This window comes from Manacus candei, unplaced genomic scaffold, assembly GCF_025592945.1.
Source record: "Manacus candei isolate 608988 ecotype Guabito, Panama unplaced genomic scaffold, ASM2559294v1 h1tg000045l, whole genome shotgun sequence".
NCBI classification, from domain to species: domain Eukaryota; kingdom Metazoa; phylum Chordata; class Aves; order Passeriformes; family Pipridae; genus Manacus; species Manacus candei.
The window spans coordinates 5,492,221-5,512,482 of NW_026138093.1; the positions used below are offsets into that span (position 1 = coordinate 5,492,221).

The following is a 20,262-nucleotide window of genomic DNA, read 5'->3' on the forward strand; positions in this document are numbered from 1 at the left end:
GAGCCCCTCTGCCCTGTCCTTCTTTGGGAGAGGCTGTGCTGGGGCCACGCTCCAGCCCTGAGCAGTCCCAGCTTTCAGGCAACATCACGGCTGACCCCAGGACCCCCATTGTCAACTGACCAGGAAAGTGGGATCCTGGTGTGCTACAGGGTGTGGTGGTGGGCCCCAGCCCTGCCCAGCCCCACAGGGTCCCTCACTCACCGAGCTTCAGGGGCTGCATGGTGGTCACCTCACAGGAGGATGGAAGCTGCAGACCTGGAGAGCGGCTCTCCTGGGAAGAGCTGTCTTCCATCCAGGCCTGCCTGGGGCAGGCGGGGGGTCTCTTCTCCATCCTGTGAATCAAAGAACACAGGGGAGCCTGCCTACGGAGGGCGTCCGAATGGTGGAGTCGAACACCCTCGGGAAAAATGCTGCGGCCAAATCGCCTCAGGCAAAGTGCCTCAGGCAAAAGGCCTCAGCAAAAGGCCTCAGCCAAAAGGCCAAGGCAAAGTGCCTCAGCCAAAAGGCCAAGGCAAAGCACCTCAGCCGAAAGGCCAAGGCAAAGTGCCTCAATCAAAAGGCCAAGGCAAAAGGCCGCAGCCAAAAGGCCAAGGCAAAGTGCCTCAGCCAAAAGGCCGAGGCAAAGAGCCTCAGGCAAAGCACCTCGACCAAAAGGCCTCGGCCCAAATGCCTCAGGCAAAAATGCTTCGGCAAAACGCCTCAGCAAAACGCCAAGTTCCCACGAGGTCACCAAGGGTCGTGGACAAGATGTGGACTGCAGTCGGGGGCTTCTCGCCAGCACCGCACTCCTCTCCTGTCCGGTCGCCGTCCTGACGGACACTGACCCACCGTGGGCCACGGTCGTGCTGAGCACACCTGCTGCAGTGGGTGTCACAAAGGGCCCCTCTGTGACACGCTGCCGGCCGCTAGCAACAGGTCCCAGTGCTTGTTGACATGGCACCTGCCCCCAGCAACGAGTCCCAGGGAGCCACCACGCAGGCAGGAACAGGCAGGGTGTCCCTGGAGACACAGGTCAGCCTCAGCCCTGGGCACTCAGTTGCCCTCAGGGTATCTCCAGGCCCCACTTTGCTCTCATGTCTCCTCGGGACATCTCAAGAAGCTCCATGTTCAGACAGCCCTGCGTGCCCCCCGGACATCTCTTTCCTGTCCCCACACTGCAGAGCCTGGCCTCAGAGCCCTTCAGTCACATTAAATGCATAACGTTTGCTCAAGCTTAAAAGAAACCATGGCTTTTGTCACCTTTTTCTCTTTCTCCCACTGACCAGCAAGAGTTTTTCCCCACTCAACAGCTCTTCCAGCACTGGGCTGCTCAGGAGCCCTCCCAAGGCCTTTGCCGCACCCCAGGCCCCTGCGCGGCACCCCGAGCTGCCCCAGGGGTGGCTGAGTGACCCTGCCAGGCTGGTGGAGTCCTGGGGGGGCTTAGGGCTGAAGGGGGGAGGATGGCACCCAGGGGGATCCAACTGGAAGGGCCAGGATCCTCAGCGTGCCGGGAGTTGTCATCTGCTGGCACAGCCCAGCTGAGCGGCTGCATTGGTCCATCTGAGGGGCCAGGAGCTGTAGTGCTGCTGCTCTTGCCTCAGTTCTGTGTCTCTTCTACAGAATCAGACCAAAGAAGCCCCCAGAAGCCCAAAGGGTCCTGGAACAGCCCCTCTCTGACAGCCCCAGAGGTGCCCCGGAGCTGCCTGCCAGCCCAGCTGGCCCTCGCTGCCCACAGCCCAGAGCCCCTCTGCCCTGTCCTTCTTTGGGAGAGGCTGTGCTGGGGCTGAGCTCCAGCCCTGAGCAGTCACAGCTTTCAGGTGACATCATGGCTGACCCCCAGGACCCCCGTGGGTCAGGAAAAATCCTCAGCTCAGGGGGGGCGACCCCTACAATAAATAACACAAGTGGCCCTTGTTTTTCTGCTTTGCTCAATCCTGGAAGTCGCTGTTGCAGCGGGGCCGTGTCTAAAGTTGCTCTTTCCAAGTCTCATAGTCCTGGTGTTCACCTACAAAAAATTGATGACTTTAAAAAAAAGAAAAGATGTGGCAATGCTGTTCATGAAGCCTTCAGCAGTCACCAAGAGTTCTGTTCTCCAGAGATTTCAACTATTTCCTAAATTCCACAATCGTGGCTTCAGGCCATGACTTGCCTGAGCAGTCCCAGAGCTGGCCACTGCCCAGAGATGCCCTGGGGCAGCTCCAGTGCCCAAGTGGGACAAGTGCCCCAGGGTGTGTGGAAGCCCTTTGGAGCAGGAGCTGGTGGGCAGGAAGGGCCCATCTGGGGAGGGTCAGGGAATCCCCCCCTGCAGCCCTGCTGCCCAGGCTGAGGAGGGTCCTCTCCAACCCAGCAGCACATTGTGTGCCCTTGGGGGCTGGGCTGCCAGGGCTGTTCCTGGGCACTGACTGGCCAAGGTGAGGAGTGTCAGAGATTGAAATGGTTCATGACTGTCCTGGGTTAAAAAGGGTTTTCCCCTGGAGTTGGAAAGTGGTTAACCCCAGGAGGTGGTATTCTTGGTGTTGACCCAATCAGCACCCCTGCAAAATTAAACATATCACAACAGGACGGAAAAGAAGAGATTACGTAGCTGAAAGAAGAGCAGCAGTCTTGGTCTGAGACCACGAGGAGAGAGAGGGGCCAGGGAGCCCCGCTGGGGGCCAAGACCCCCCAGCCCCCCGGTTGGGGCTGTAGAAACTTGGAACAGTGTTAAACTGGGCCGAGTACTGTGGCCAAGAGCCGAGGGAGTTTTTCTCCACTGTGAGTGGGCAGCAGGAGCGGCGGCAGAGACAGCACCGAACAGAGAGCTGTGGCTGAGAGCCAAGAAGACAGTCAGCAGTAGCGAGGTGGCACGGAGTCAAGCTGAGAGACACAGAGATGCCCAACGGAGAGACAGAGCACCAGACTCAGCAGAGACTGTTTGGGGTGAGCCTGGCTTTATTTCTCCAAACCCTTTGAGACCCCTCTTGGGAGGAGGGGGTGGACTTCCACTTGAAGGGAGTCCTGAAATGCAGCAGCAACTAGAGAGAGAGAGAGAGAGAGAAGCTGAGAAGCTCAGAGATGTCCTGGAGCTGGAGCAGGACAGCCAGGAGGAATGTGGAGGGGGGAAGAGGCCTTCCTGCCCCCCTTCGCCATGCTGACAGTTTGAGACGGAGCAAAGGAGCTCTGCTAGAACACTTGGGGCAAAAACTGAACTGAAAGCCCTAAACGTTCTGACTCAGGAGGAACTTGAATCCTCTGAGGAAGGGACTGTCAGGGGTGCCCAGTACCCCGTGATATGACTGTGGAGAGGTGAGCCTTGTCCCTGCTTTCGCAGTCCATGGGAGAGAGACCAGCTGGAGCTGAAGGGCCGAGGGGTGAGAGAAGACCCCTGTGTTGTAATGGAGAGAGAGAGAGATTTTCCAGTTCTGACAAATCCAGCTATGACTGCTGCCTTGAAGAGGAGAGACACTGCTGCCCTGAAAGTGGAAAGGATCTTTTCATCTTCCCTTCAGAACTTTTATCGGAGGGAAAGGAGGGATTTGATCTAATGTAAATATATTGCTTTTCCATAGGAGAGATAGTTAAAATTGTGTATATAATGTATTATAGTATTTATTTGTGTAAGTAATATACTGTAATATAATTCCTTTCCCCCCATACTGAGCTGTGTTTTGTCTGAAAACCCTCTCACACTGTAACAAATTGGGGGGGGGGACTAGGACTTGGAAATTGGATTTTTGAGGGTCTCAAACTGCCACAATGATTTATGCATTCTGGGATTGCCAGGGCACTTTTGCAGGCTGGGAAGAAGCAGCTGGACCCATCCCCCCTGCCAGTGCTGCTGAGGGTGTCAAGCCCTGAAAAGGTGAGAAGAGCCGTGTTTACCAGGCCCCTCACGGGAACTCTGCGCGGGCCCAGCAGACCTTGGAGGCTCGAGGCACGGCCTGGGACACCATCCATGGATATAATAACTCATCACTTCTTGGAGTGTGGGGGCTTCCCTCCCCCACCCCCAATGGATCAAGGCCACCACTTCAACTGACAGACATGGAAGCTGCAACTCCCAAGTTCCATCGCTGGACCCCGTGGGCAGTGACTATAGACATCTTTCCACTCTCAGCTTTGCTTTCCTTTACTCTCCCTTACCCTTATCCTGTCTTTCTTTCTCTACCTTATGCATTTTCCCTAAAGGTTCTCTTTATTCCATATTGCTGTAGATGAGAGATAGAGATGATAACACCCAAAATGGCAACATACCTGTTTACCTTTGAAACAAAATTGTTCTAAAATAAACCCTACATATATATGTTTTTAAACACCGATTATTCAGTGTCGTTTCACTCTAATCCACCCCAAGGGATTTATTAATAAGAACCTGGTTACCCCCCCCTTTCTGGGGTGGGTGGTAACAGACCCCTTGTATCAAGATGTTCTACCTGGAAAAGAATCTGATGGGAGAATGCAAGCACTGCAAGCTCTCTGTGGGGAGTTACTGCTGGTGCCAAGGGGTTGGTTTAGTGTTGAATTGTGCCAAACCCAACCTGGTTCCCCAACCTTCCAACACACATGCTGCTTTTGGAAGCAGAGTTTGACAGATCAGCTGCTCACTGGCCTGGGAATGTGTGACTGGAGATCCATCACTGGATAAGCATAAAAGCCCAGGGCCAACTTTCCTAGAGGAGATTCTTCCACAGACTTTGTTGAAGTCTGCAGAGCTTCTCCTGTGAAGCAGGGACAGCTCTTGATGGTCACTGCCCAGGGGGTAAAATAAAGAGAGAGCTCTGCCTTGATTTATTTCTCTCAGACCCCGCCGGGCCCTCCCCGCTTCCTGCCGGGATCGGACACCGCCGGCGGCCCCGGCCCTGCCGGGCTCCATCAGCCTGAGCAATTGCTGCCAAGGAGGGGCCGGGGGCTTCCTCTTGGCCTTCGTCTCCCTGGCGCTGGGGCTCGGCTTCTACCTGCGTCAGAAGGTGAGGGGGGTCCCAGGGGGTCGTGTGTCCCCCCAGAGCGTCTGTGCCCCCCCGGGGGCCCCCCACCCCGCTGTCACCCCCTTTTCTCTCCCCACAGAGCTCCTGAGCCGGCGGCGGCCGCAGCCCCTCCCCGGGGCCTCGGGCCCAGCCTGGACCCCTCCTGTCCCTGTGAGGATTTTGGGGGGTCGTGTGTCCCACCATCCCTGCTTTTATTCTGACACCACCCAGCTGCTCCCAGTGATGCCAGTAAAGCTTCCCAGTTCTTCCCAGTCCCGGTTATTGGGGGGCAGTGGGGAAATGGCGTGGGGGAATCCCAAGGGTTGGAGCTGAGTCTGGGGAGGCAGAACTGGCCCTGGGATGGATCGGGAATGGAGACCCCCCTGTGTTTCTCCGTGTCATCCTGCTCTGGAGGGGTTTAGGAGGGCACCTGCCCCTCAATGGGCACCCAGCTCATCCCAAAAGGTGCTGGGAACCCCCCTGCACTTCCCCAAAGCACCTCAAGAACCCCCAAACATACTCAAAGCCCAGCCAGGACCCCCTCCAACCCCTTTCCTTGGGGGACTTCTCTGGGCACTGGTGGTGCTGAGAGTCCCCCCGGCTGTGGGCGAGGAGCTCTCGGGTGAGCGGGGGGTGGGAAGGGGGAGGTCAGTGGGAAAAGGGGGGTCAGAGGGGATAAAGGGGTGGTGGGACCCCAAACTGAGTGGGAGGGGAGTGGGACCCCCCAAAAGTGGAGGAGGGAGGGGCACTGAGGTTTGGGGGATGATGGGAAATGGGTGGGAGAGGACAGAACAGTTGGGAAAGGGGAGGGTGGGACCCCCAAACTGAGCATGAGGGGGCTGGGGAGTGTAGGGATGATGCGGAAGGGGTGGGAAAGGAGGAAAAAAGTAGAGGTTGGGACCCAAAAAGTGATCCTAGGTGGGTTGTGGATTGAGGGGACCACGGAAGAGTGGGAGGAACAGGGAGAAGGGTGGAAAAGGGGTGGTAGTCCAATGATCCCATGAGGGTCTTTGGGCACGGGGGGATTGGCAAAGGGGACTGGCCCCCCTGAGCTCCAAACTTTCTGTGGGGTGCTGGGGGCTGCTGGATCCAATCTCAGCCTTGGGTCATGACAACAGTTTCAGTTTAGAGGAATTACAGAGGTGTGACTGAACCACTTTTGTTTCCCAAGTTTTAATGATGGAAAATCAGATTTATTGATAGAAATGAATTATTTAGGGTTACAAATGATAAGACAAAAGATCTTCTTTAGAATTATTTACTGCACAGTATACATACTGAAACTACCAGGAGTACAGGATAAGATAGGACAGTGCTCTACACTACAGGAATAGTTGAAGCAAATCTACTCAAGCTGGCACAAAAGCAATAATTCTTAATTAGAGATGGATGGAACTCCCCCAGACCAACGCTCATTGGGAGATCTCTACTCTCAACCTCCAGGAGAGACCTGAAGGTCTCCCCGGCCAAGGCAGGAATCTCCACAGCCCCAAGAAGGGTTCTGTTGGAAGAACGTGCTCCTGTGAAAGGGGACTGGCCCTTTGTGGTGGAAAGGGATGGAGTGACAGTCACTGGACTCCAGGGGTTGCCTCACCATCAGGGGGTTCATTCGGGGTGGAAGCAGCAGCTGAAGCTCTTCCTGCAGTCGGGGCACTGGTGGGGCTTCTCTTACTGGTGGGTCCGTTGGTGTCTGGTAAAGTTAGAGCTGTGGGTGAAGCTCTTCCCACACTCCCCACACTTGTAGGGCCTCTCCCCTGTGTGGATGCGCCGGTGGGTGATGAGGGTGGAGTTCTGACTGAAACCCTTCCCGCAGTCAGTGCAGCGGAAGGGCCTCTCATCCGTGTGCGTCCGCTGGTGCACAAGGAGATTCCAGCTGGTCTGAAACCTCTTCCCACATTCCCCACATGTGTATGGCCGTTCCCCAGTGTGGATGCGCTGGTGTCGGATCAGATGGGAGCTCTGTCTGAAGCTCTTTCCACATTCCCCACACGTGTAAGGACGTTCCCCAGTGTGGATGTGCTGGTGTTTTAGAAGGTTGGAGCTGTCACTGAAGTTCTTCCCACATTCCCCACACGTGTATAGACGTTCCCCAGTGGGGATGTGCTGGTGGGTAAGTAGGCTGGTGATCCACCTAAAGCTCTTCCCACATTCCAAGCACTGGAAGGGTTTCTCCCTGCTGGGAGGCTGATCAGGGACCACCAGCTCAGAGCTCCCACTCAAACTCCGGCCGCCTTCCCAGCACAGGCTGGCTCTTTCCTCCTCAGAGCACCCTGGGCTGGCTTTGGAGCCCCTCCTGCTGGGGGATCTCCGGCCCTTTTCCTCCCCGCTGCCTTCCTGCGCCGGGGAGCCCTTCAAAACGGCCTCTCCCACCAGGGTCTCACGGGGGGATTTGTCCTCCGGGCTCTCCATCCTCAGCTCGGGGCCTGGGGCAGGAAGCAAGAAGGACAGGCAGGGGATTTGCCTCCGGCCCACAGGGAAGGCCAAGGACATCCCCCCAACTCCGGCCCCGGCAGGACGGCGGCGCCAGCGGGGTTGTCCTGCAGCCGGGGCCATGCTGGGCTGACAGAGCCAGCACAACACCCGCCCAAAGGGACACTGACTTCCTCCTCACCTGCCTGGGTGGCCCAAGGCATCTTCCTCTTCCTCGCAGCCTCCTCCTCCATCCGCCCAAGCTTTGGGAAGGACAAATCCTGATGGGGGGAAAACAAGGGCTGAGCGCGTTGGCTTGGGGGTTCCTCCTGCCCAAGTCCATCTCTAGAAGTCACCGGACATCCTGTGTCCATAAAAACCTCCAAAACACCACGATTCAGCCCAGAAAACCCCAAATCATCGAGATCAGGCAAAAGCAATAGTGAGAAGACTCCGGCCCCCCCAAACTGAAAAAAGTTGAGATTCACCTAAAAAATACTCCAAAATATGAAGATTAGCCAAAAAAAATTCTCCTAAGATTTCCCCTTCTCTGGTTTCCCCCCTCTAGGGTTCAGAGAGTCTCCCCTGTCTGGGATGCTGGGGGTTCTACCTAGAGATGCTGGGAGTGTTGGGGGTCTCAAGGCTCCCTTCTCCTCTGATTCTCACCTTCGGGATGCTGCATTCCCAGAAATTCCCCCTCTCCAGGTTCTCCATTTTGTATTCCTAAGGGATCCCAGGGGTCCCCACTGTCCAGGCTTCCCCTTCTCCGTGCCCCCCCTCTCCAGGTTCTCAGGGCTCTTGAAGCTCCTCCCTATCTCCAGCCTCCCTCACTCTCCAGGGATCAAGGCATGGGGACACCGAGGCACCCCCACGGCAACCCCGCTCCCGCTCTCCCCACTCCCCTCAGCCCCCCCTCCCACCCCTTTCCCATCAGCCCCCCAAACCCCTGCTCCCCTCAGCTCCCTTTGGGGGTGACCCACCCGCTCTTTTCACTTCTCTCTGTATAAAATTGCTTCCCAATATCCAACCTAAACCTCCCCTGGCACAGCTCCAGACCCAGCCCTCTTGTCCTACTGCTGCTTCCTGGCAGAACAGCCCCACCCTCACCTGGCTCCAACCTCCTGGCAGGGACTTGCAGACAGTCAGGAGGTCTCCCCTGAGCCTCCTCTTCTCCAGCCTCAACACCCCCAGCTCCCTCAGCCTCTCCTCACACCACTTGTGCTCCACTCCCTTCCCCAGCCTCGCTGCTCTTCTCTGCACCTGCTCCAGCCCCTCCAGGGCCTTCCTCAACTCAGGGGCCCAGAGCTGGACACAGCACTCCAGGGGTGGCCTCACCAGCGCTCACTCCAGCCCAACAATCCCTTCCCTGCTCCTGCTGACACACTCTTCCTCACACAGGTCCCTGGTTCTGCAGCAGCTGCAGATGCTCAAGGGGCAGCAGGACCATGTCAGGGTCCTGGGGGGGCCTGGGAGGCTTTGGGGTCTGGGAGGGTCTTGGGGGAGCTGGGGAGGGGCTTTTGGGATTGGGGGTACAAACCAGCACAGACCAGTACAGACCAGTTCAGACCAGTACTTCCTCACTGCTCCCCAAATCTCTCCTGGAGCTTGACCACCTTGTCCTGGAACACCTGTGCCCCCCCCCCCAGTGCCCTCCCAGTACAGCCCAGTGCCCCCAGTACAGCCCACTGTGTTCCTGTCCCCCCACCCCCCCCTTGAGTCCAAAGTAAAGGGAGAAGGGAAAAAACCTGCTGGTGGGAGAGCTGTTGCAGTCTGGTCAAAAGTGGTGATTGCAGTCCAGTTGAGGGTGGTGGTCTCAGTCTGGTTGAGAGCGATGAGCTGCAGTCTTCCTCTCCTCTGGATCCCACGAGTGGTAGAAATGTTCTGAAACTCCAGGTTTATATATTCTGCAGTTCAGGCAGGAATGGTCAATCCTTCCCTCAGAGCGGGGAATTCCATAAAAGGAATGGTCAATCCTTCCCTCAGAGTGGGGAATTCCATAAAAGGAATGGTCAATCCTTCCCTCAGAGTGGGGAATTCCATAAAAGGGTATGAGGATTCTCAGAGCAGGGAATTCCATAAAAGGGTATGAGGACAGGAACATCCCCCCACAGGCAGGCCCTCCCCCCCCCTTGACAAGAGTTTCTGGGAAATGGCATGGAGGGCCATAGAATACACAGGTTTGGGCTATACCTATCCAGTGATGAATCGGTCCCAGTTGTTCTAACTAGGACACCACTGCTCTAATTCCAAGCCAGAAAAAGCCCAAACCCAGAACTCCAGACTCTTATTTGTCCTCCAATGCCCACCCCAATCCCAAACCTGTATTACCAGTATGAAAAGCCAAGCTTTAATCCTAACCCAGCCTAAAAATCTCTTCCCCTAATTATGAACCAGACACTGCCAGCAGAACAACAAACCTCCCAAAGTTCTCCCTAATCCCCACCCTGAGCTCTAAACCCCAAGCCCTGACCATTCAGCACCCCCACAGCCCTTGGGAGCAGGACAAGGACCTGGAGGGCCCAGAGCACGCCCAGGGGGTTGGCAGAGGAATGGGAGGTGACCTGGATCTGCTCAGCTCTGCAGTGACCCCCAGGAGAAGGGCCTGGGCTCTGGCAGAGATGTCCTGTGGCACAGGGGCTCAGGATCCAAGTTCAGAAGGCCAAGTGCCCATGGCAACAGCCAGAGCTGGTGCAGAGACATCAGGGAGGGTCTAGAAATGCTGCTGGGAGGGGGTGGGAAAGCAGGAGGGGTGTGTGCAGCCTGCAAGGCCAGAGCAGCAGCAGGGCCAGGGCAGGACAGCCTGCAGGAGAGATGGCCAAGGGCTCTGGCAGGGCTGCAAGGCCCAAAGGCACCCAGGCCTTTGTCCCCTTGCCTCTGGCAGCTGCCTCTGCCACTCAGGCCACCACAAGACACTTTCCTGGCAGGTTCTGCACTTGGTTTCTGCCTCGCCCCTCCCTCAGGAGCCTGGCAGGGGTTGCCCAGTTTTGGGCCTTTGTTGTTCCTCCCCCTCCCATCCCAGTGCCCCCCAAACAGCCCTGAGCCAGCCGGGAGGGACAGGATCTGCTGGGCCAGGGCCTGGGGCTCAGGCCTTGGCCTTTGTGCTCCACAAAACCAAGGCAGGCTTTGCTCAGCATTGCAGGGGCCTGCCCAGAGCCTTTGTCTGCCTGCACTCCTGGCCTCCAAGGAGCTGCTCCAAGGAGTCCCTGGGGAGGCTTTGGCAGTGCCTGCCCTCAGTGGGGCCCAGCAATGCTTCAAGGCACTTGCAGTTTGGCTTCTGACTTCTTCAGCAGCTGCTTCAATCTTCTCTCAGCACCTCAGGATCATGGGCTGGGCTGCAAACACACCGTGGGGCTCATTAAAATGCAGAAATCCCTCAAGATCTCTTTGTCTTCCTTTAATTGTCTTCAAAGCAGTTTCAAAACAATTCTTCGAAGTTTGTCCTTTTTTTGTTTTAATTCAATGATGGATATTTTTTAGTTCAGAGAAGAGGTGATAAAGGTGTTCTCCAAGTGATCTTGATGCTGAGTGTCTCCTCAGGAGATCCAAACTGACCCTGTATGATCAGCCTTGCTTATCACCCACCAGCCTCACCAGTTCTGACATGGCCCATCTTGGACTGACAGCTGATGCAACTCCTAACACACTGTGGGACCCATTAAAACACTGAAAAACAAATTCTTTCCCTTCCTTTAATTGTCTTCAAGTCTTCAAGACTTCTACAGCTAATTGGACTTGTTTTGTAATTTAACTAAGGAGGAAGACTTTCAAGTGAAAGTCTTGAAAAATAATTTTTTTTTGATGAAAGGGAATGATTTACGCAGAGCCTTGGGATGCAAGAGGGTCAGGGCACAAACAAATTGGATCCAAAGACAAGGGGGCAAAAGAGATTAGTAGTGTTTAATTATTGACCCGTTTAACAGTTATCAGGTGATTCAATAGCAGTTGCTATAATTTTAACATTGACTGAATTATGGATTCAAAACTATAACATTCACACCACAGTGAATTCACACCCACACCCAGGCAGAGATGTGTGGACACATCAATACCTGGCTGTGGGAAGGTCCCTCTCCCAAATTCTCCTTCTCAGGGAAACACTCCCCCAAATCCCTTTGTGTTTGCCACCAGACAAGGGGCACAGCTGGAGGAGTGTTTGTTGAGGGGAATCAGAATTGTCCTGGGCATCAGGGAGGGTCTTTGGAGTGTTGCAAACTGGAGGGTTCCCGAGCTGGGAGAGGCTGCCAGAGGTGTCCCACTGAGAGGGAGGTGCTGGGGAGCTGCCAGGGCCTCCCTCAGCCCTACTGGTTGTGGGCTCCCAAGGGGACTGGCTTTAGTTATCTGCTGAATTTCCATCCTGGTGTCAGGAAGGACAGGAGTTTCCAAAATATTTGGGAACTGTATCCAAAGTGTTCCAGTTGGGCTACAATTCAGGCAGGGAATGTTCCAAGGCTTTCAGGGGATGACTGATTATCCTGTGTTCCCCAGCTCTTACACCCATCCCAGTCAGTTGGACGGTTCATTGACAATGTGTCCCAAGGGGTGGCACCTCCGATGCCATAGAAACCCCTCCCCTGGATTAGGAAACCTTTGGAATTCAGGAGCTGTTCCAGTGGAGCATGAAAATGAACAGCAGTTTTCCCAAAGCCCAGCCCCAAGCAGAACAAAGGCAGGCCCCATCAGTGTCAGAGCAAAGGTCCCCCATGGCTGTGTCCCTGTGGCCGCTGAGGCGGCAGCGCAGGCCCGAGGCGGTGCCGGGTCCCGGTGCAGCCGGGGCAGAGCGGCGGCTGCGCGAGCGGCAACCCCGGCGGTGAGTGCGGCAGCCCCGTGGGAGCGGCGGCTCCGGGCACAGACGCCGGCGGCAGCCGCTGTGGCTCCTGGAACCCAGTGGCCATTGGGACACTGCAGGGCCTGCTGGAATCCAGGGGCCAGTGGGACACTGGGGAGCCTCTTGGAGCCAAGGGAACCCTGGGATGTTTTGGAACATCCTGGAATCAAGGAGCCATTGTGACACTGCAGGGCCTCATGGAACCAAAGGAACCCTCAGAGTTTTTGGAACCTCATAGAATCAAGGGGCCATTTCTGGTAGGATGCTCTGCTCTGATAATACCTAAACAATGATCAGAGAATGCAAACAGTGCAAGCTCTCTGTAGTCAGTTACTGCTGGTGTCAAAGTGCTGTTTTTAGTGTTGCATTATGCTAAACCCAGAATGCTTCATGAAACTTCAGACACACATCCTGCTTTCTGAAGCAGGATTTGACAGATAAGCTGCTCCCTGGCCTGCAAATATGTCTGGCAGTCAAACCCTTGATAACTATAAAAGCCCCGTCCAACTGTCATGGGGCAGATTCTTCCCCAGACTTCCTTGAAGTGTGTGGAATTTCTGCCATGAAGCAGGGACAGCTCTTCGTGGTCACTGCCCAGGGGTTAAGTGAAAGAGAGAGAACTACCCCCTGTCGTTGTGTGATGAGTTTCCTCAATCTCTGCTTCAGGATTGTTTCTTTTTGCTGGCTTTGATTCAATTGCTTTAATAGAATGACTTTGATAGACTGCACTGTCCTATCTTACACTATACTGCAAGGAGTTTTTGGCTTTTATACTGTGCAGTAAATAATTCTGTTTAAGGTCTTTCATCTGTTCGCTTGTCTGATCAATTTTCTGTTCAACATAATAAATAGTTCATTTTATAGAAATATTTCTAATTTGCCATCACTAAAACCTGCAAGACAAAATGATTGAATCACACCTCTAGAATTCCTTCAATCAAAACCAAACTCTGAGCCTGAGATTGGATCCAGTTACAGACAGGCTCCTCTCTGAGAAGGAATTTAGAAAGCAAGGGGGTCCTTTCTGCACCTCGCAGCTCAATGAGATGGCTTCTGCCATCAGCTTTGTCTGAGCTTTCCACCCCCCCAGGCCCCAAGCCGTGACACATGGGCATGTCTTGTCCATGCAGTGCAAACATGGACTCCTGAGCTGGTCATTTGGTGTCCCTCCTTGGAGGGAAGAACAAGCCCAATGGCCTGGGGTGAGAGGCCAGTGCTGGGAGCGGCGCTGGCTGTGCCAGGGCACTGCTGGGTGCCCCCACCCTGAGCACTCCCCCCCTTGTGCTGGTCACTGCTGTTTTCCTCTGCAGGGCGTTGTGTTGGGCACATCCTGGAGAGCAAAGTGGAAAGCAGATGGAAGCTTTGAGGCCCTGGCCTGAGGAGATGCCCCTGCAGGATGGCAGTGCTGCTGCAGAGGTCAGCTCTGTGCCAGCAGTGCCTGTGGCTGTCCCTGCCTGCAGTCCCTGGACAGTCCTGCAGCAGGGCTGGGACCGACTGCCAGAGCACTGAGGCCTCCAACAACACAGGGCTCTGCAGGACAGTGTGGAAGGGAAGGGAGAGGAGGCCAGGCAGGAGAAGGGCTGCTGCTCCCTGGCAGTGCTGCTCTGCTGGGACTCTTTTCTGGCCCAGCTCTGCACAGAGGCCCCGACCCTGCAGCTGCAGAGAAGTCAGAGAGGAAAGATGTCAGGCAAACAAGTCATTGCAGAGTTCTTTATTTGGTTGAACGAGACAGTGAGTACAATTTGTACAGCCTGTGGGCCGGGCTAGAAAGGCAAACACTGAATTAAAAATGGTGTTTAAAGATTTTTTGTTGTGAACAAATTCTCACAAAATAACACCCCTCCCAGGAGCAAAAAATAGAGAAGATATGGTGGGCCTGTAATGAAGTTCATAACAGGACTGGCCTTTAATGATGTCCATAACATGCAGACGAAGGAGAGTTTATTGCTTCTGAAAACCACCCAGTTATGATTTTCCTCAGGGCATCCTTGACCTCCTGGTTCCTCAGGTTGTAGATGAGGGGGTTCAGTGTTGGAGGTACCACCAAGTACAGAACTGACAGGGCCAGATCCAGGGATGGCAAGGAGATGGAGGGGGGCTTCAGGTAAGTAAACAAGCCAGTGCTGATAAACAGAGAGACCACGGCCAGGTGAGGGAGGCACATGGAAAAGGCTTTGTGCCGTCCCTGCTGAGAGGGGATTCTCAACACAACCCTAAAAATCTGCCCATAGGAGAAAACAATGAAAATGAAACAACCAAATACTAAAGAGCAACTAACCACAATGAGCCCAATTTCCCTGAGGTAGCCTGAGTGTGAGCAGGAGAGCTTGAGGATGTGTGGGAGTTCACAGAAGAACTGGCCCAGGGCATTGCCCTGGCACAGGGGCAGGGAAAATGTATTGGCTGTGTGCAGCAGAGCATTGAGAAAGCCAGTGGCCCAGGCAGCTGCTGCCATGTGGGCACAAGCTCTGCTGCCCAGGAGGGTCCCGTAGTGCAGGGGTTTGCAGATGGCAACGTAGCGGTCGTAGCACATGATGGTCAGGAGGGAAAACTCTGCTGAGAGGAAGAAGAAGAAGAAAAAGACCTGTGCAGCACATCCATGGTAGGAGATAGTTGTGGTGTTCTGGAGGGAATTGTGCATGGCTTTGGGGACAGTGGTGCAGATGCAGCCCAGGTCTGTGAGGGAGAGGTTGAGCAGGAAGAAGCCCATGGGGGTGTGCAGGTGGTGGTCACAGGCTACGGCGCTGAGGATGAGGCCGTTGGCCAGGAGGGCAGCCAGGGAGATGGCCAGGAAGAGCCAGAAGTGCAGGAGCTGCAGCTCTCGCCTGTCTGCCAATGCCTGGAGGAGGAACTGGGTGAGGGAGCTGCTGTTGGACATTTGCTGCCTCTGGGTGTTTGTTTCCAGCGCAGAGGAGAAGACAGTAAGAGGCCAGTTAGTGTGGACTTATCTAAACAAAGTCAAAGCTGTATTCTACAGACACTCCCCATGTCACACACAGACAGCCTTTTGATTTCCTAGGAGATCTTCCTTTAGTTCCAGTGCTGGGTCCCTGCTGAACAGCATTTTCTCTGTTTTAGCATCACTGTGCTTCTGTACAGGCGTTTCACATAACCAGGAGATGTTTAGGGACAGGTTTCCAACCTGGAGCGGAATTCACAGCTTGGAAGGAAACCTCAGGGAGACAGTCAAGTGTCCTTATGATGGCATTTGATTTAAGCAGACTCAGCTCCTTCCCCAGCAGCACAGACTGCACTGTTAGGGGTCATATTCCGTTTGCAGGTGCAAAAAAGACATCTCAGACCAGTCCTGATGGGTCTAGCAGAGGTGATGCTGGTGCTGCCCACAGGCAGAGCAGTGGTTGAAAGCACATTAGGAAGCTCAGATAGACCTACTGAGCACTCACAGTTCAGATGTCTCAGGGACTTGTCAAAATTAATACTTTCTTAATGATTTATTCCTCCCATTCCTCAAGAGTAGGAAACTGGAAACACAATCTTAGGAAATTTCTTTAACCTTATAAAAATCTTTGTCTTGGAAATATTCTGAGAGGGAGCTGAAGCTCTGAGCATGTCCTCCTCCTCTGCACTCCAGATGCTCTCAGAGTTGCACTTACAGAATCTGTAGTTGTTGGGCAGTGCCAGCTTTCCCAGATGCCTCCAAAAGCTGCAGTCCCATTGCCCTGCATGACCAGACTTCCTGTGCCAAGGTCTGTTAAAAATTCTCCCCCAGTGAGGTCTCAGCATCATTCTACGTCTGACAGCCTTTAACTTCTCTCTGTCTCACTCCCCTGCCCTTGGTGCTGCAGGCAGTGCCCTCAGCCCTGCTGGGCTGTGCAGAGGAGCTGCTCACCAGCAGAGCTGTCTCTCTGCAGCACTGCCCGCTTGCCAGGAGCTCCCTGTGTGCCAGGAGCCCGGCCCAGCTCAGCAGCACAGCAACAGCCCTGAGGCATTTCATGGCCCTCGGGGGGAATTGGTGTTGTTTACATGAGACTCAGTCCCTGAGAGGAAGTTCAAACAACTTCTCAAGAAGTCAAAGTAAGATTGAAACACTAAAGTTTCCTTTAGTGCTAATGAGTCTCACTGAGGGACACAACTGAGAACCTGTCCCCAGGTTCCAGTTAGAGCAGAAAACTGCAGACAGTGATGACAAAGATGGACAAGCAAGGGAAAGGTGGCTCTGATGCTGAACAAACCTTTACTTGTTTCCTTAATCAAATGGGACCCTCAGCCCCTGGGAAGGCAGATCCTGTCCCTGCCTCATTCCTCAGGGTTCTTCCTGGGGCACTGGGATGTGGGATGTGCAGTGCCAAGGGCAGGACCATGGGGTGGCACCTGCCAGGCTGCTGAGCAGGGACAAGGAGGCCATGAGGCCCCAGGGCTGCAAGGGCCACTTGTCTCCTCCTGGCCTCAGAGGCACAGACAGCAGCCATGGCCAAAGGTCTGCAGAAGGTGGCTGTGTCAGGGCCTTTCAGCTTCTCCCCATGCCTGTCTCCTCTCCAGTCCAGGCTGTCCTACGGTGTCCATGCCCTGCCCCTTTCCCTGCAGGCTGTCGTCATCCCCCCGGCTGCCCCACCTGGCTGGCACCTTCCTGCACTGACATCTCTGCGTCCTCCCTGGCTCTTCCTGCACACACAAAGCCTTGGGCTCAGCTAGACTCTTTTGTGACACATTGTACCACAACACTGACCTCAGAGGGAAATTTCTGACTTCTTGTTACCAGTCTAGGCCACCCCAGCTGCCCTTGGTGGCACTAGCTCTTTCTTAGGCTGTTTTCTGACAGGAAATAAAGCTCCACCAGCTCTGACACCCCCCTTCCAGACCTCTCCGGCTGCTCCTCTACTGTCCTCAATCTTCACACCACTGACCCCTGAGTCCTCAGCCTCTATATACGGGTCATGTGCTTGAGGCCCCAAATTCCTTCCTGGGAGATCTCTGGGACCTCTCCAAGGTTTTGGAAGATGACAATAGAGTTCTCTGATCCCAGGAAACACAGAGGGACACTTTTTTCTCAGGGTTGTCTTGGCAGAATGAGGTACAATCTCTTTAAACTTTCTGGCACAAGGGAGCTCTGAGCTCTGGGTACGGAGGGAGGTCCAAGTGCCAACCACTGGAGTGGGAGCTACAAATCATCAGGGCTTGTGTTCTTTGGAGGGCCAGACACTGGTGAGAGTGGTGTGTGTGTGTGCACATGTAAGGACTTGAAGGGCACAATGAACTGTCTCAAAACACTGTCAAAGCAGGAAAATCCCATAAGGCACCACAACACATAAGCACTGGTGGCAAACAGGAAGGCATTTAATTCCAAGGCCTAAAGGGAGGTGAAGGTTTGGAAGTAGCCCCCAGGACAGAATTGCACTGTGCAGACTGTGGGAAAGAGCAGACAGCCCCAACAGGAAGCCAGGGCTGGTAAGGCAGGTCTGGGGAACCCATCCAGACAAAGATTCCCACCTGCAGACTGGAAGCACAGTGGGCAAAACTCCCACCGTGGCAAGCTGTGGGAAAGGAAGCAAGTCCTTGTAGACGTGCCAGCCCAAGCTGTGGGAACAGCATCTACCCCCCTGAATACCCAGGGCTTGGGCTGTATAAAAGTGATAACCCAGAAGCACAACTTGGGGACCCTCCACCGAGCAGAGCAGGGTGAAGAAGGACTGGTGGGAGCCTCAGGGATCTCCATGGTGTGATACATTTACTTCATCTCTGTCTCTCTCTCACTGGCTTCCCACCACCCCCTTCTTCTCTCTCTCTCTTTCTATTTCTTCCTTTCTCTCTCCCTCCTATTTACTGTAAATCAAACCTGGACTGCTGACTTTGGCACATGGTCTCCTTTGCAGCTGAATTTAGGCAGCAGCGTCTTTTAATAATGGGAACCTGACAGTATCCATGAGGTTTTACAGTGTGGGAATCAGGCACACCCTTCAAGATGGATCTCTCACTATTATCCCAAGCTCTTTTTTAGTGGAAGTTTCTTTAGGGAAACTGAAGTGCATCACTATCTCAGACAGCCAAGGATAAGGTGACTGAGGGAATTCAGTTGCTCTCTTTAATTAATACAGGATTATTTCCCTTTCCTTTGGTGAAGCTAATAATGTGACTGGTGGAATGTCAGAAAAAATTAAATCATAAAGTAGTGCAGTAGCAAAGGGAAAACTTACTTTAGTTATGGAGTATTGCCAGCAGAAATCTCGAAAATCTTATCCATATTTACACTGATAAAATACCACATGTACTTCATGGGATACTGCAAGCTTTCTACAATCCTTGTGGCATGTCTTTACAGAGCAAGAGTTAACATTTTGAGATGATACCTTAAAAAATGAGTTGCAATTCTATTGTTTCTTGAATGTTAAGCACCACATCCTAAACGCAGGAACACGTTCAAGGTCAATGTCCTATTTGAGACCTTTTCAGCAGCTGTGATATTGTGATAATCACACTTAAAACATTCCTCTAGAAAGAGTAAATTAGCCCTTTTCACTAGAAGGATTCTTATGATCAAAAACAAATCTGAAAGAGAACAAAGTCAGACTTCTTTGTTTGTTGGTTGGTTGGGTTTTTTTTTTTTCAGCAATGCAATAAATTGCTGTCCCTAACGGGGATGGTTTTCTACCCAAGAATTAAAAAGAAAACCCCAAAGTTTACTCTATTCTGCACTTATATTACTTTTTGGGTTTTTTGGGTTTTTTTTGGAGGCCTCACCTAAGTAAAAATACCTTCCTTAAAATGTGTTCATGCTTTCTGTAAGAACCAAACCATTCCAGCTGACATACCATTCTATCACCAATACTGCAGGGAAATGTAATATCCCACTAAATCAGAAGGGAAAGAAGACAACTGAGCATCAGCAGCTCTTCCTAAGCAAGATCAGGGGTTTAGTTCCATCTAACTGAGGGATGAGATGTGCCCCTCAGTGGGTCTCTTCCCACTCCCCCACCAGCCCTTCTACCCAACTGCAAGCTCAAAGTTCTAAAAAGAGAAGAGGAAGCTGGAGCGTCAATATTTCCCCAGTGCAAACCCCAATAATCTTTGCTGGGAGCTGACAGGAATTGCTGTTCCACTGCCCTGGGATATCCTGGCTTGAGGCGAGAGCGCAGCCCCGCCCAGAGCCCCCAACCCCTCTGAGAGCTTTTGTAGGGTCTGTTTGTCCATGTCCCTGTGGCAGAGGCTGCCCTGACACCTGCCCTGGAGCTGGTCCAGCTGCTGGACCAAACAAGGCATTGTCCAGCCTGCCTTCCTCCAGCCCCGACCGCCCCAGCCCATCTTCCATCGCTCTGCTTCCTTTTCCTGCCCCTGCTCCCCCTCCGCTCCCTTCCCTCTGGCATTTTTATTAGGAATGTTCTTGTTGTTCTCACTGTCCAAGCATAAGCTGATCCCCAGGGGAGCCTGTGGAATGTAACCCCTCAAGCACTAAATTCCTTCCCCTGTGCCAAAGACACGGGTTTGTTGTTGCTGCCCCTCCTGCCGAGCACCAGCTCCATCTCCTGCTCCTGCCCAGCGGCTTTGCAGAAATCCAGGGCTGGGTGTGGATTGGAGGCTGTGGCAAGGGACAGGATAAAGTTGTTTCACTTCCACTCTTGATGTCTCAGTGTTTGTGATCTTGAGAATCCTCACAAACTTGGAACAAGGCAGATTATCTGTTTTTGTAAGATATGTACCTGGAGATTGTTTTGATCTGTGTTTAAATCGTCCTTAAATAAAACAACTGATAGAAAACTATAAAAAAAAAATGGAAAAGGGAAAAATAAGAAAAAAGAAAATTTAAAAAAAAGGGAGAAAAAAGAGGAAAAAGAGGAAAAAAAGAGAAAAAAAGGAAGAAAAAACAGGAAAAAATGAGAAAAAAAAGAACAAATAAAAAAGAGAAAAAAAGAAAAAAGAGAGAGAAAAAAGAGAATAAAAAGAGGAAAAAAGAGAGAAAAAAGAAAGAAAAGAAAGAAAGGAAAAAGAGAAAATAAAAAAGACAGAAAAACTAAAACCCAACAAGTCCGATCCTCCCCCGCCGCAGGGACTACAACTCCCACAATGCCCCGCGCAGGCGGGGGGCGGGCAGGGGCCGTGGCCGCGCGCTGATTGGCTGCGGGGCGGGTCTGTAAAGGCGGAGGGCGCGCGGAG

At 53.4% G+C, this 20,262-nt stretch overlaps 2 pseudogenes; one reads left to right on the top strand and one right to left on the bottom strand.

The window, feature by feature from the left end:
- LOC127474811 (zinc finger protein 208-like) overlaps window positions 1-20,262 on the top strand; it is a 1,297,692-nt pseudogene that overhangs the window by 503,704 nt on the left and 773,726 nt on the right.
- The window catches only part of LOC127474844 (zinc finger protein OZF-like), a 182,655-nt pseudogene continuing 168,840 nt past the window's right edge, over window positions 6,448-20,262 (bottom strand).